This window comes from Anser anser, assembly GCF_964211835.1.
Source record: "Anser anser genome assembly, chromosome: Z".
In the NCBI taxonomy this organism is placed as follows: domain Eukaryota; kingdom Metazoa; phylum Chordata; class Aves; order Anseriformes; family Anatidae; genus Anser; species Anser anser.
Window position 1 is genome coordinate 42,822,123 of NC_139723.1, and position 15,815 is coordinate 42,837,937.

The 15,815-nt window shown below is 39.2% G+C and overlaps 1 protein-coding gene across 7 annotated transcripts in view; it reads right to left on the bottom strand.

The window, feature by feature from the left end:
- The window catches only part of AOPEP (aminopeptidase O (putative)), a 200,248-nt gene that overhangs the window by 45,835 nt on the left and 138,598 nt on the right, over positions 1 to 15,815 (bottom strand). The window lies entirely within an intron of this gene.

The following is a 15,815-nucleotide window of genomic DNA, read 5'->3' on the forward strand; positions in this document are numbered from 1 at the left end:
AATTGCTTATTATTCCTAGCAGATATGGCAAGACTGCTATCTATGAATGGCAAGTATTGCCCTCTGCCCACTTTTCTTTACGACTTTCTTATTAAAACAAAAATTCAACACACAGTTCAGGAAATATTGTAAGATGAAGCTCACTATACTCCCAGAAATAAAGAAGTAAAGTTTCAGTAAAACCTGACGTCTCCCTGTAAATTACACCTTAACTCCTCTCCCCCCAAAACAAACAGGAAAAGGTACTATTACCTAATGTCTGAAAATCTAGAGAATATATTCATTCATGGAAAATACTTCTGCGAGTGAAATGAACTGAAATTATTTCCTCTGTTTATTATGCTGTAAACAAGATATCCAAGCACCTTTTTAAACCTACCCTTTCCTGGAAATAGTACATTCTTTTTTATTTATCAAAGAAAGCAAACTCAGTCTTGGTGCAGATAATCTAATTGGCACTAAAGTACTCTCAACAAGACAGAACCAGGCCCTGTGTTTATATAGAGGCATGCTACAACAGTTTCTACTGTGATTCCCCAACAATTCGTGATCTCCAATTAAGACAACTATCCAAATTCATGCTGCTGAGGCAAAATATCACCTCCTCTACACTTTCAACTGCATTTTTCAAAGAAATAAAGTTATTTGCTAGCGATGCATCCAGAATTCATTAATTGCTAATCTCAGTATGCAATTTAATCTCATGACAACCACATCATCTTTCAGATCATTCATGTGGCCATGACTGTAAATGCAACATTCATGGCCCGTCTAAAGTGCAGACAAGATCAAAGGAACCATACAAAGGCAGCCCCACCAGGGTGACATTACACACTGTGCCTATGATATTAGGCTATTGCTTTCATGGACACAGCTTTCCCTCAACATCTAAGTTGTATCATGCTCAGTACCACTTGAAGTAAACAGAGGTTTCCTTCTCAGGAAAGTAAGCCATGGTAATTTCAACATCTGCTCAAAGAAAAGCACTGTCTTGTTGGTTTATGTCATGGTAGAAGCATTTGATTTCAAAGACAACAAGCAGAAAACGTTCTGCAAGATGGAAACATATTGTAAAACTTCTTTCCCTGCACTGTATTATTCTGGCACGCTTGAGGGTTTCTGCTTTCAGGAATGCACTTCCAGGAGAGCTGGCGCAGATGCGTGCAGCCCATCTCAGCGCTGACAGCCCGGGAGGGCTCCTTCTCCACCAGGCACAAATCAGGTGCGCTTGGGACAAGGTGTCAGTTCTAAGGGTAAGTTTAAAGCCAAAGCTAAAGGACAGTGGATCACAGCAGAAACGAACACCTGTCTTGCTCCTCCCTGCCCTGACAGCCACACCAGTAGGCTGTAAGAGCTCACTGAGCCCACTAAAATGTGGGTTGGCAGCAAACAGCCAAGCAAGCGTAGGTAGCAAGGACACCCATCTCCCAAAGGACCATGTAAGGCTGAAACTTATTTAGTGCTGTACTTGAAACTTCAAGCTCTGCACTACAACCAAAGTTAAGAGGTCTACATAATAAAGGAATAATCACTGTGCTGCAGGTTAAGAGCAGCATGTATCTGTATGGTTTTAGATAATCAGATCCTTAGTGTGCTCTCATAGGAGAAAATAGTGTGGTGTGGGAGGAAATTACTTACCTAGGAATTATATTTAATATTTGCCCATTTTGTGGCTGGGATCCCAGGGCCTCTGCATCTCCTGGATGGCTCAGTGACCTCCCTGTTCTAGCTCCCTGTTGTTCCCACATGCTATTCAACAAAAATAGAAAGCAAAGTCAGCATGGTAAGGCCACACTGACTTGCTGAAAATGTTTCAGAAATACCTCTTTTTGGATTAGTTTTATGACTGCAATGCTCATATGAGTCAGCAGTCAGACAAGTAGGTATTAATTTAGCAACCTAGTTATTCCAGAGCGTATGAAACAAAGCTCCCCTTTCTGTTTGCTCAGGCTCAGATGCCCTTCCTGCTACTGCTGTACTGTGCCTGTATGAGATGCAATTATACAGCACACAGTTACAGCAAGCTCTGTAAAAAGTGGCCATGCCCTTCCACAGGCATTTCATGCTTCCACTGAGCATGGATGCTCAAGTTTTTATATTATGTCTGTGTAAAGAGAACAGAAAAAGCTACAATGGTATCATTCAAATTATAAGCTATACCTCCTGTCAAATAGAAGCGATAAATACCCACATTATGGATTCTATGCTCTCAAAACATGTCATTTTTATCAAAAATATATTTATGGGATTTATGTTCAGAAACACAGTGATGTCTCCCAGTATGATCAACAGCAGTCAACAGCACAGAATTGTGTTCCACATATACTGGCACGCTACAACAGTTATTTAGCGAACAAAACCCAGCCCTGAAATCCTGGAAAGAAACCTGAAATCCGAAGAGAAGAACATCTATGGCGTTCATTTATTTTACGATGCCCGAAGAATAGTCTTAACCAAAGTACTAGAAGTTATTACCTACTTTTAATGAAATGCATATGACAGTGAAACCAATGATATTTGTTTCAACCTTTGCAACAGAAATTTACTCTTTAGTATAGACGTCTCAAAACTACTGAGAAACATATTTTTTTTTCAGGAAATTCCACACCTCACAGCTTGAAAAGGCTGTGCTTTCATGTATTATTTGATGACAACAACCCCAAGAATTTAAAATATAAAGCTGAAAAATATGTGCAAATAAGGAGAAAAATGAGTTATTTTTAAATGCTCAGGAACATTTCTCCAAAACTTGATCTATTTCCAGTTTGTCTCCTGACCTCGGGATGGACTCAGAAGACTTTGGAGAAAATTGAGAGAGAAACAAAGTGACCCTATAAAGTATGGAGAACACAACATTGTCCCCCCTTTACTTCTCCTTAAATAAACTCTGGTTGCAAACCAGAATCATGATTTTTAATACCCCTTAAAAGTGGCCGGAAATGGATAGATTGTAGCCTCATGATTACATGGTGGGAGGAGAGGCAAAGAAACACTGCGAGCTATTAACTCTGCCAATAAAACTTCGAAGCCATAGAAACCTTATAATTCTTCCTAAACCCTGTTTTGTCATTCAGTTGCTAACAGCAACTATTATTTGTTTGAATCAGCAATAAAGAAACGGGACGCTGGCCCTTTGCGACTGGCACTGTGACACAAAATAATACAAACGCGATGTATATTTACTAGCCTAAATACATATAAGAGAACGGCATTATCCCCTCATTTCACGTGACACCGCAGCCGTCTCCTGGCAGGGGACTTTTCCATACCGTGAGACCAACACAGACACACGGCGAGGTGCACCTTTCAGTCACATTGCTACCTCGCAGCAAAAACCATGCAGCCAGAGCTGCATGCACGGAGCTGCTGAGGCCCAGCTCCATTGCAGCATCTGCTATAAATACTGTCTCCTTGCCTCCTAAAAACAGTCACAGTTCACAGCCTGTGACTGTAACGGCCAGTTTCATATAAATATGAGTTTCCATGAAGGCAAGTGAAACACAGCAGAACTTCATTTTGATGTGTTATTTACGAGATACATAAAGGACAGAGAGTTTAGGAAAACAAAAGAACAACTTCAAATTATTTAAAGTAAACAATTCACATCCTCCCACAATAGAGAACTAATATGTTTGAAAGCTGATAAACACGTTCCTCTGCTCTCCATTTTAGAGTAAAACAAAGTGTCAGTACTCAAAGTTACCACACTTAACTATCTAGCAAAGCAGAAGGCCCTCATGACAACTTTTCAGTTTTAAAGCAAAACAGTGCTCAAACGTGGTGACTCAGATAAGGTAGCATACTTACATTACAAGAATCAGGAAGTGCTGAGTTGATTCCAATTTTAGACTTTTCAGTAGAGTAAGAAGATTGATGTCCAAAGTAAACCACACCCTCTTCTCATATTCCCCACATCACTCTTCCAACAGGACACAGCAGAGAAAGTAACAAGGAACAAGACTGTTCTGATCATCACCTGTGTGTAATCAGGACACTGGATTTCGAAAACAGCAAGTTTGTGATGCATTTGCATAATGGGGTCAAGCATCCAAGATGTTCACTTAAAGGCATCACAGAACAATGAGATGGTAATTTCTAGAGTCAACCTGAAATGAAACAGCCACTCCAGATGCAAAATTGCAGATGGAGATTGGCATTTGTCCTAGGTCACCTCTTTTCATGAGATACAATTTCAGGTGCAACACCCCCACCCATCAAATCCAAAACGATATTTTCAAGCAGAAAGCCATTTTACAAAATTTCCATTTACCTATAGCCAGAACTGTCATATGTAAACACTTTACAATGACAGTTACATAGGATGAAGAACTGATTCAGTTGGTATCCTCAGGTTCCAACAGGATCAACTTCAGCACAAAAAAAAAAAAACCTTCATTAATAGAGTACAATGGATCAGGAACACCTTGGTGGTTTCCCATCAACCCTCTGAAAGACACAGAAGAAAAAAATCTTCCCCACCGCCTCCCAAAAAATAATAGAGGGGAAAGAGACTTAACTAAGGAGGTTCTTACATCTGGAGCAAGAAGAACTCCCAAGTATGGAATAATTTATGTAGTATTTATGGAAACTATTTCTCAAAGTCATTGCTGATACTTGGGTCACTGACTTGAAACTTCATTTTGTGTCAATACAATTGAGAAGAACAAAGAAATCATTCAAGAATAGGTCTTCGTGCTTTGACATCAAAACAACTGGAATGTAGAAACACTGCTGAAGAATCAAGCTCCGCACAGGAGGTTTTTCCAGTGCTTAATTCTGAATACACTGGCATTCAAAGCACTCTCCACACCCCTTTTTACAGACATTCCTGATGCAAAAAGAGATTTGAAATACACACTAACCAAACCATAACATATTACATAGGGTAAAGAAACAGCCATAGAACACTGCAAGTAGTATGGCAGTGTTTGGCCTATGAGGCAAAGCAACAAAAGTATGCCTTGTCATGGCAGAAATGTACCTGAAAAACAGAGTGAATTAAAATCACCTGCTGATCAGCCATTGATCAAAACTGAACCTACTGCTTATCACAAATCCCATCAATCACAACAACCCATGCACTATGATATTAGCATCAGAAGTGCATTACTAGACGTAGTGTAACAACTGACTTTGGGGGAAAAAAAAGAAAGAAAAAGGTTGAAATAAGAAAATATTGTGTCTTACTACTTGTTTAGCAAATAAGACAAGCCTTCACCCAGAATTTCACTCCAAACAAATCACAGAATCATAGAATGGTTTTAATTGGAATGGACCTTAAAAATCATCTAGTTCCAAACCTCCTGCTCTGGGGGAGCAAAACGTAACATTTCTTTCTGCTTCCAGGTTTCTTTTTGGTTTCTGGCTTCCCAGGGGAACCAGCTGGTAAAAAGAACAGGGCCAGGGGTGATTGATACAGTGCTGCTGCCGTGAACCCACACCTAAACATGGGAAACATGGGTTCTACCAAATCCTGTCCAAGAGGTCAAGAGCTTGTATCATGCACCCCTCTACAGAATGTCCCCAGAACACGCAATTTGGTACCATGGGCACATCCCTTGACAGTGCTAGACCACTGCTTCGTGTTAGCTAAGGCATTCACAGAGCCCAAATGACAGCTGCCATCTCATCCTGTTGGAAGCCACCAGCCTACTGGATCAAAATATCATTTATTTCTGTGAGTTTTCCCACTCTATCATTTTCCCATGTGCCTTACTCTCTCCATTCAATTCTGCCTAAAATTGCAAGCCCTAAAACAAGTTATTCAGCAGAAGTTTTGGCATTTTTCCCACAGGTTTCTGCTCTAAGCTAGCCTGCACAGAACATATGCTGACCATATTCTATCACAGCAACAACATACTGCTTCTCTCAATTCCTCCCGCCCCCTGCATGAATTAGGTAGAGTTCTGTGTCCCAGTGTAAAGGGGGGGGCATTGTTGGCACGTTTAACACGTGCCATGGTGATGCCATTCTGCTATGCACGTGCCAAATTCCATCACAGAGATGGCTGAGCGTCAAATCACTGTTGAAGAGACGTCTGAAACTCATTTTTCTTCTTGACTTCAAAGACACTGAGATCTTGCAACTGGACTGTGAAGTTTCAGTACACAACTAAAGCACTGCTTTAGGGTAAAATAAAGAGTTATTGTTGTCTAAATGCACCAGTTAACCTTCAGACCACAATACAAACAGTCTCCTTAGTCAGATTCTGGATCCTTATACAAATCAAATAAGGAGTTAGTTTAGATGTCAAAAAAGCTGCCAGAGAAGTCAAAGAATTGTGAAAGGAACTAAAAATAACAATGACTGTATTTTGCAGGAGGGATAAAGGGATAATGACAAGACCATGCAACTTCTAAGTACCACAATTTATTTCAAGATAGTACAAGTCTGAGCTTAAGAAATGGTGTGAACATTGAGTATATTTAAATATTTACCTGTCTTCCCAAAATCATCTGTATTAAAACGTTCAGGGCTGGACTTTAGTTCCTCCCAGTTCTCCTATTGCCTCCACTGCTGAAATCAATGCTCCTTGGAAAACAGGTACAGCAGACACTTTCTCAAGTGCTATTAATAAACCAATGGACATCTGTATTTTCTGCCTTCTCTTCCTTCTTAGGAAATCACCATCTCACAGTGGAAAATTTTATGCTAGTACTCTATAGGCTCAATTCTACATTGCCTTCAGCTCCTACCAAAGTGAGAATTAAGAACACTGCACAGATGCTCAGTATGGGAAAGTTTTTATATTACCTGAGGAAAAAAAAGGAGAAGCGTTGACATTGCTGCTACTGTTGTTGGGCTGAGCACTATTAGGCAGTACACATTTGTAATACTGGGTGTAAATATGGTATCAATGCTAAAACAACATGCTCAAGACCTAATGAACTGAACTCACTGTAACAAGGTATGCATCATGAAAAATCTTGACAGGCAATGCAACATTTCATTTTTCATGCTGAAACTTTTCAGAAAAGGAAAAAGGATTATATCAACATCACCTATTCTAAAATCTGTATTTTGAGTGAAATGGTTTCATATTGAAATTACAAAAATTCACAAATGTTAGATTCCTTCATACCAGACAAATCATCAAGGAAAAAAAATCAAGTCTGATCCATACAAATTTTCAGCACTGCTCAGCAAAGCAGAGTTAAGAAAAGCACCAAGTTCTCAACAGCAAACACACTGGCACAGTCTCACTTTTAAAATTACAAGTTAATATCTGATCGTAGGATTAAAAAACACCAAATGGAAAGCTATTTCCTGTATTCTGCATTTTAACAACAGTCCTCTCAGCTATGCCAGGCTTGTCTTACAAGTCACTCCAGAGATCAAACTCTATCCTTAGGACAGTGACATAATCAAATTAATCAGGATATATCAATTTATTTAAAAATTTAGGTTCAAGCTTGTTTTTCATTGATGTATTTTAATTTCAGAGGCTGTTAGGTTATTACACATTATTCTTCCTGACATGGAAAACATGGCCAAACTACACTGTCAAAGCTGGAAAACCTTCCAAAGCATGATGTATTGTACCACTATGCGTAATGGTTCTGCAGAACATATGAAACTACTCTGCACAACAGCACCAAGGATTACTAATGTTCTCCCCGTACTCCTGCAGAAGCACTGCATTCCATCATTTGCAAGAAAAGAAGTCATCTATAGTCTCCTTTTTTCACAGATTTTAGAACATCGAGCCTCGTCTTTGAAGGATTTGCCTTCATCATCTGGAAGGCACTTGATGCTGTACACTGGGTAGAAAATAAGAACAACAAAGATCACCATCACTGCACGACCTCTTGGCCTGCAAAGCAATAAAACATACTGCACTTGGGATCTCCCAGCTGACATAACTACAGGGTGCTCCTGCAATGAATGTAAGGAGTGATTTAAAGAGGTCGTTCTTTACATTTTATTATGAGGCAGAAGGATATTAGAACAGCTCTCCCACCCAGCTGAGAAAGAGAGGTGCAGAGATGAAAAAGGAAAAGAGAGAACAAAAGAGAAAGAGCAACAGAGGGACAAACCAACAGAGGGCCAGATGGTGACTGCAAATCCCAAATCTTTAACTCCTCAGTGCCTATCAGATCCCAAAGAACAAATGGATTGGCTAAGATGAACAGGCATAACACCTTTTGCTCATTTTTGTTCTCTGTGATTAGCTTAATGAAAGTAATGGTGCACACCATGGAAAAACACAAGGAAGGTTTGGAGAAGCTAATCAGGTGACTTCTCTCTCCATTTCTGTAAGGAAACTTGGAAGGAACATGCATACTCATGGAAAGAGCAACCTGTAAGCTCTGACAAATTCTGAAAGATTTCTAACACAGAAAATACTGGCAAAAAAAATTAAAAAAATGGAAGGATCTCAACCAATTTAATTGGCCATTGATTCACTCCTCCTGACAGCTGCAACAGTCCATGACAGAGAAAGATGGACATCTTCAAAATTAATCTTAAAAACTTTCACAGGTTTGATGCATGCTAGCATGCACGACCCGCACACACGACCCGCATGTATTTACGTGCAGCAAAATATTTAGAAAGAAACAGTATTTGCTTCCGCAACAACACGAGGCCTGAGAAAGAAGCAAATCATCACAAGAAAAATTCTGGAACAGAGTTAATACAATTAACAAGTGCGACAATGAAGATTTTCCTGCCCTCTAATGTTGTTCACAACATCAAAAAGAATCTGTTCCTCAGGCCACTTTCATGTCAGGTGGAACAAGAAAGACCTGCCCACTTGTTCATCCCATGCAGACAGAGACTTCCAGGCTCTTACTGTGATGGGCTCATCACTCTTTTACCCAAAGTCACCAGAAGTGCTAGCTTGTCTCTGTCTCCTTCTCTTTTTTATCATATGCCAAAGTTCACTGCAAGGAACAGATGACTGGTAAAATTTAGTAAGACTAATGTGGTAAAAGCCCCGCCTGATCAGGTTTTTCACAAAGAGGAAATTAAGTAAAACAAGCCACACTTGCTACAGCATTTTTAGCTATACAGCAGCAAACCAGATGAATCAAAAATAAATCAAAAATTAAACGGATTTCTGTTATTTTTATGAAAGTTAAAGGCTTGAATTAATTACCAAAGTATAATTCATCACAACTAATGACACACAAGCAGCACACTTAATTGAATACTGTGAGTTACTAGACTGTGAGACATGTATTGTACCTAAACAAGCTGGGAAGAGATTCCACCTGTGTTTTAAATTAGAGCTTAAGAGAGTCTGAAAAGCACTTCTGTCTGGTTAATAATATCATTCATATTGCAGACTGTGGGAGGGGCCAAGCGGCCTGTCAGTCTAACAGCACGTAGTTTAGTAATGACTAGACAACATGGGTGGACCTCAGCACTGATTCTGCCTAAACGCATCCACATCCAGTATAACTGAACTTTTGTGACAACAAAAGACAAAAACCTCAGGCTTGAATACCGTTTTTCCACAACGCCTGAAAGAACACACACCCCCACCCTTCCCTTCCACCATTTACCCTGACTTTTAACATTTTTTTCCACAAAAGAAAGCTATGAAATACACTACTAGAAATTTCTGAATCTCCTTCTATCCTCTCACAAGGTATTTCAACGGTTAGCGCTACATCCTGAGTTACTTCAAAGCCTGGATCAGGATCTAATCACGATCTGACAGGTCTTTACATCTGTCCTGCCATGACGGACCACATTATGTTATCCTACTTGAAGGTATGAAAAAAAACAAAAGTATGTGGTCAGGAAGTCTTGGTTCATAAAACACTCTGCAGTGAAAGCTGAGCTGATAAACTTCCCTTATACAAGTTTACATGCTGTAACTGGATAATATTTGAGGAACTGATGCAGTGCAGGCAGAAGCAACAATATGTAATTTTGAATGACCTCTAACACTTTTTTTTTTTTTTAAAGCATTTTGGTTTTGTGTTCATGTACAGCATTTCTGAAAAAGTACCAGAATGTACAGGAACAGAGGGAGAGCGAGTCTTGCAAACTGCAAGACAATGCCAGTAATGTTTGCCCAACCAGCTCACTCAAGACCAGATGTCTACAGGTCACACACTGGGAACCACAGAAGTGTATATTCTTTATGATACCCAGTGAAATAGAATCATAGATTCATTAAGGTTGGAAAAGACCTCCAAGATTATCTGGCTCATCTGTACAGACGTATACAGCAGCATACTGAGTCATTTGTAGAAAATCTAAGGTGGTTTAGTTTACCTAAAGGCAGTCAGCTCATCAGCATCAAAAGGTGAAACAGATTTGCACATCCTGATTCCTATTTTTGGGTACACCCCTGTCCTATCGCCCCTTTGATGCCACTGTAAAAGAAAGATAAAATTGCAAGAGCATGAGCTTCACTTCAACACAATGAAACATCATGTAACAAAACTATATTGTTCCAGGAGCATCAGATGCAGAGAAGTCCAGGTTTCCCCTGGATTTACGTCTTGTGGCTGACTGTAAATTCATTTTTCAGGTATTTTTAGGGCTTTTACAGAGTGAAACTCCTCCTGTCTAACAAACGACAAACTGTCTTTCAATGGCATTATTTACTGACTCTTTCCTCTAACGGGCGTCCACTGTATCAGTTGTCTTTGACAACTGTCTTTTTGTCATACCTGATTTAAATAAACCAGATTACAAGAGAAGACATATGGATAAACACGTTTACACTGAAATTTGCCCTATGTGAGCATATTTGATGAGAACCACAACTAAAATGATCTCCAATCTTTTTGGAAGGTGAAAGACAATTAAACAGTGCATCACAACAGTCTCTAACAGCATCTATTAATACCACTATCATAAAACCAGCCCCTGCAGTTACCAGAAGAATTTCCTGGGAGCTGATCAGCTTTCTTCTCTCCTCTGAAATCAGATGGGAATGTCCTTGAAGCACATATATCATTGTAGGAAACAATTAAGGAAAAGGGCAAAGGGGAAGAAAGAACAACTTATGTAATTTAGACAAAACATTCGGAGTAAGTGACCTTGCGGCTGGCATTGATAGCTATGCAGGGGACTGAGGAATCAACTTTCAAATCTAGCCTCTTGTCTGGTAGTAGTGCTGGGGAAGCATGAGGTAGACTAGCGCCTGGACTATAGCAGAAAGGAGAGAAAAATCTGTACGGCACTAGAATGACTTCTTAAACCAACTGGGACATGAGTCACCAGCTACTCACAGTTCTGCACCTCAGAGAATCTTAAGGCTGACAAATTCAGCCTAAACTGAAAACAGTCAACAATTCCACAGGCTGTAAGATCATGCCTTGAAATCATATATTGTGCATACATGCCATCCTCCCTGGAAAAAAAAGAATATGGAATGCAGAAAATTATTTGGCAGTTGGTATTCAGCAGCTCAGAAGGACATAATTGCAGTATGCCAAGTAGAATAATAGATATTTGCTGAACTAATGCAAACTTTTGTAAAAACAACAACAAAACTGTTAATAAACAAATGAGATTCTACTAGTTTGGAGAAGAAAAGAATGACTAATTCCAGTGAGCATTACAGTTTTAGGGGAAGTAAGTCCCTTCAGATGAATCTGATTCCCTTCTATAAGAGTGGAGAAAAATATCTAAAAAAACAGGAAAGGTAGATGAGATGGAGGAATTGTTAAGAACAAAAAATAATTTGTCTGAACTGTAATCTCCTTCTTCCACAGACACCCATCAAAAGCTCGCTTAAATAAAGAACAGCATCTTGTGCAGACCACTGAGCAGAAACACTCCTGAAAGCATGTGTATCTGGCACACAGATGTCTGATCTTGCACATTAGCCTAAACCTAGGTTTCTTTTTTCTTTGCAGTTAACTTTTTACTTATCATTTTTCTCCCTTGTTACAGATGTGAAATACTATGTGCTTTTTCTATGAAAGCAAATACTGGCCATATCTATAAAGAACTATGAGAAGTTCAAGTCACTAGACATACCTATTCTTACAGCCATGCCAATATAATGTGGCCCAACAGACTATTCTACCTGGTATTTTATGATAATCTCTCCAAACTGATCTTTCTAATGTTACCATATAACGTGGGTTTTCTGTGCTACAGAATACCCAGAAAATGATGGGTGCAGCCATTCTATCCATACATGCTAAACAGCTTGCAGAACAACTTACACTGCTTACATCTAGCTGCTGTAATTTCTAAAGGCGCAAACAGTGAACCTACAGTGGATTACTGGAATATCTCAATCACCTTCCTGTTTACACAAGTGAATATTCCCGAGAAGGGGGAGAATTAAAAACTAAAACAATAGCTGACGTATTTGTTCCACGACCTTTTAAAACTTAAAATTATTTGTCATGCCATGGCTGAGATACAGCAGCATGAACATCTTAAGTAGGTGAACTAAATCACAAAACTATCAAGCTTTTCTGTAAATTGACTTAGAGCACCATGTCCTATACTATTTTACACCCAGTATAATGCCATTGCGCTCTTTAGGTTACACAGTTTATACCAGTTAACAGTTTCATAACAGAAAATGTATATAGGGGCATTTGCTTTAAATTAACATAGTTTTATTCCAAGAATACAAGTGGCTTTTCATTAGAAGGAATACCATATTCTAGCTTGCATAAAGCAACTCCTTTAAGTGGATTATAAAACATGGCATCACTGAAGCAAAAAAGGTGACATGGGACTAAACAGACAGTGTTTCACTATCGCAGCTGAGGGATGTACCTGCGCTACCCAAGTCCTCACATTTAAACTCCACACTCAAAAGCAAACTTAAAACCACAAAAAATAATTTAAAGGCCAGATCTGCAAACATTAATCCAGTGACTGTATTTCCACAACAGCAAATGTGCACACACCTCTCTATCTGAGTTCTTCAATCCTTCCACCTTTCTCGCCACTTGGGAAATGACTAGTCCTTCAACTGCGGTATATAGCAATAACAGTGGAGCTACAGGGCACACGAGCATCATGTCTGCAATGAGTTTGGTTAAGGACTGAGACCCTGCAAATAGCACATCACTGTAGAACTATGTGAAATTGGCCCAGTATTACAATGTCCAACCAACAAAAGACAAAAAGTTTGGGCTAAGTAAGCTGCTTTTACTCTTTTATGCACTCTGCTTCACAAAACGGCATTGTACAGCCTTGTACTTCCATATACAGACCTCTGATACAAACAAAAATGGAAAGTAAAGTGGAAATGGAAGTAAATGGAAACTTCTGACCCATAAAAACAAATTCTTGAATCTTGAAAGAGATAAGATTTCAATTGTATTAACCCTTTTTTCTTCTTTTCACAGAAGGTCATAAATTAAAAACAAGTATCTACTAACACTTAAGCAGAAAGAATTTAAATCAGACCAAGTGTCCCATTAAGTTATAACCAAGTTACTATCAATCCATCATGGAGGAGTGCCAGTTAACGATGTAGTATATGGAAAGCTACTGTCAGTTAAGAGTATTACAGATCGACAAAAATAGTAGTTGTTGATTTGCATAGCCCCATGAATGTACACACAAAACATACAAAGCTTCAGCTTTGTGAGTTCCAAGAGGCAAGAGGGTAGGGAGGAGAGACAACAGTGATCGTTTAGGACCAGAACCTAGGAAAGAGCACACTTGGCATTTTTTTCTAGTATTTATCTGAAAGTTTCCTCTCCTGAAGTCCTGCAGTTCATCCAATCTGATCAATTCATCAATCTGATCAATTTATACAGTCCCTAGTGATAATGCTGAGACTCAACAAATATTCAAAGACTTCAGGGTCCAGCGTTTTAGCCATTGTTTGCAGTGAAGGGCTGACAAACACACCATGCTGGCACTGGGCTGACAGAGGGGCCTCTGTAGAAGTACTGTGATTACTTCAAAGCAGAAGGGGCTTGGTGAGCTGGTTACTAATGGTTAGCTCTTGCAGTCTTACAGGTCAGCGGGGAGAAAGTCAGACCCTGACCACCCTCTCCATGTACTCTTGGACACCTAAGTACCTAGCCTCCTGGACTTGATGATTAAGATTCAAACCATCTCAGCTGTGGCATCATCCTGGATATCTCCCTGCACCCTCTAGGAATGTGTCCTGTGCCCCTAGCGTAGCCTCCCAGAAATATCAGTCAGGTTGTCAGTGGAGCTGTGCCCACACCACAGCTGGCGAGGACATCAGGTGGGGAGGAAGGAAGAAAACCCTCTGTGGGTGTTGAGCAGATTTGATGTAGACCAACCCACCCTTTTGGAATTAAGCCCACATCTCCTCTTGTCACAGACCCAAACATGCGTACATTCTTACTCAAGCCTACTTACTTTGCTGAAGTGTAGATGGCAGAGGAACAAACATTATTTCTGCAGAGGACTACACAAGGATTTGCAGGGATTTAAACAAGAGATGGGATTAATTATAACTTCCTAGCACTTCCAGTAATAATCAAATGCAGCGGATAGCCCTGAATCTTGTCTACTGTATAACAAGGTCAAACAAGCAGTGTTATCGAATATAGTTTTAAGAGAAATTTATTTTTAAATACCCTTTGGAAACTACAAAAGTTACAATGAAACCAATATAGATCCACAAACATGTTTCCTGAAACACATTTCTTTTTGGGGGAGGCAAGGGAGGAAAAGCCGAGTCATATATACACTGTGCTTTCTTTCCACATATAAATTGGTCGATAAACTAAAACGTTAGAGAAAGCTACCCCTAGTCTGAGAAGAAATCAAAATGTGACTAGAGTTCTCTGTAAATCCCATTCCACTAATAATGGCTACATTTCTTTAAGAAGGCTGTACCTCTCGTTGTACCATATGTTCTTCCAGCATTTTGCTTTCACCTACACACTTTGCCTTCTCAAGCAATAGTTTCAGACCTGTATTTTTCCACTATAAACTGACATCAACCCAAAACCTGCCCCCTAACTATTCAAGGGCATGTACGCACACAAAAAAATATTGTCCTCCTAAGCTGGTTGGGTGTGGTACTTGAATGTTGTACATTCCTTCAGTTAATTGAAAATTATCTCTCCGCTTTTCAAAGGTTCAGTAAACACATGGCTTGGCAAAAAGATACTGAGAAGCAAGCCAGGAATACCTATTTCAAATAACTTTTATTTCAAGTACACTGTTAATATATACGTTGATATGCAACAGAATTTCTGGTTCTGTAAGCCAAAATCCTCCTTTAAAAGGAGGAAAGAGGAAAAAATCAAAAAGTAGGACACTATTAAAACCTAAGGACTTGGAACGGAGACAAAATAAAGATCTTTATGTAGCTTTACTACCCTTAGTGAAAGGTAGCTTTACTACCCTTAGTAAAGCATCACAAAATTGACACCCACCCTATACCTCCACCCAGAAGAGCAATTCGTGGCAGCCATACTCATTCTCCAAGAAAGGTCTCATCTATTACAGACAGGCAGCTGTTCTACATCATAGATTTGGTGAAACTTCTGAGCCTCTATCAATACTTTTATAATTATTTTATTTACCAAGGTACCTAGAAAACAATTTTAGAATATATCCATTCACAGAAACTGCATACATATCCTCTGACATGCTAAACAGTTTCAGAAGTTCTTAAAATGTTACTCAGAAGAAAGTCAGCTGAAAAATAAGAAAAAATGTTTTTATTTTGAGATATGCCAACTCTGAAAATGCCTGTTTCTTCCAAATACATATAGCACAATCTTTAGGAGTCTTATTATTTTAGAAACCTTATTAAACTTTTTTTTTTTTTACACAAGCTTGCTATCAGTATTGTCAATAAACATTAATATTTGCCATCAACTCTTAAAAGTAGTGTCTCAAATACTTTTTACTATGTCTTTGGTTACATTCATGGATTA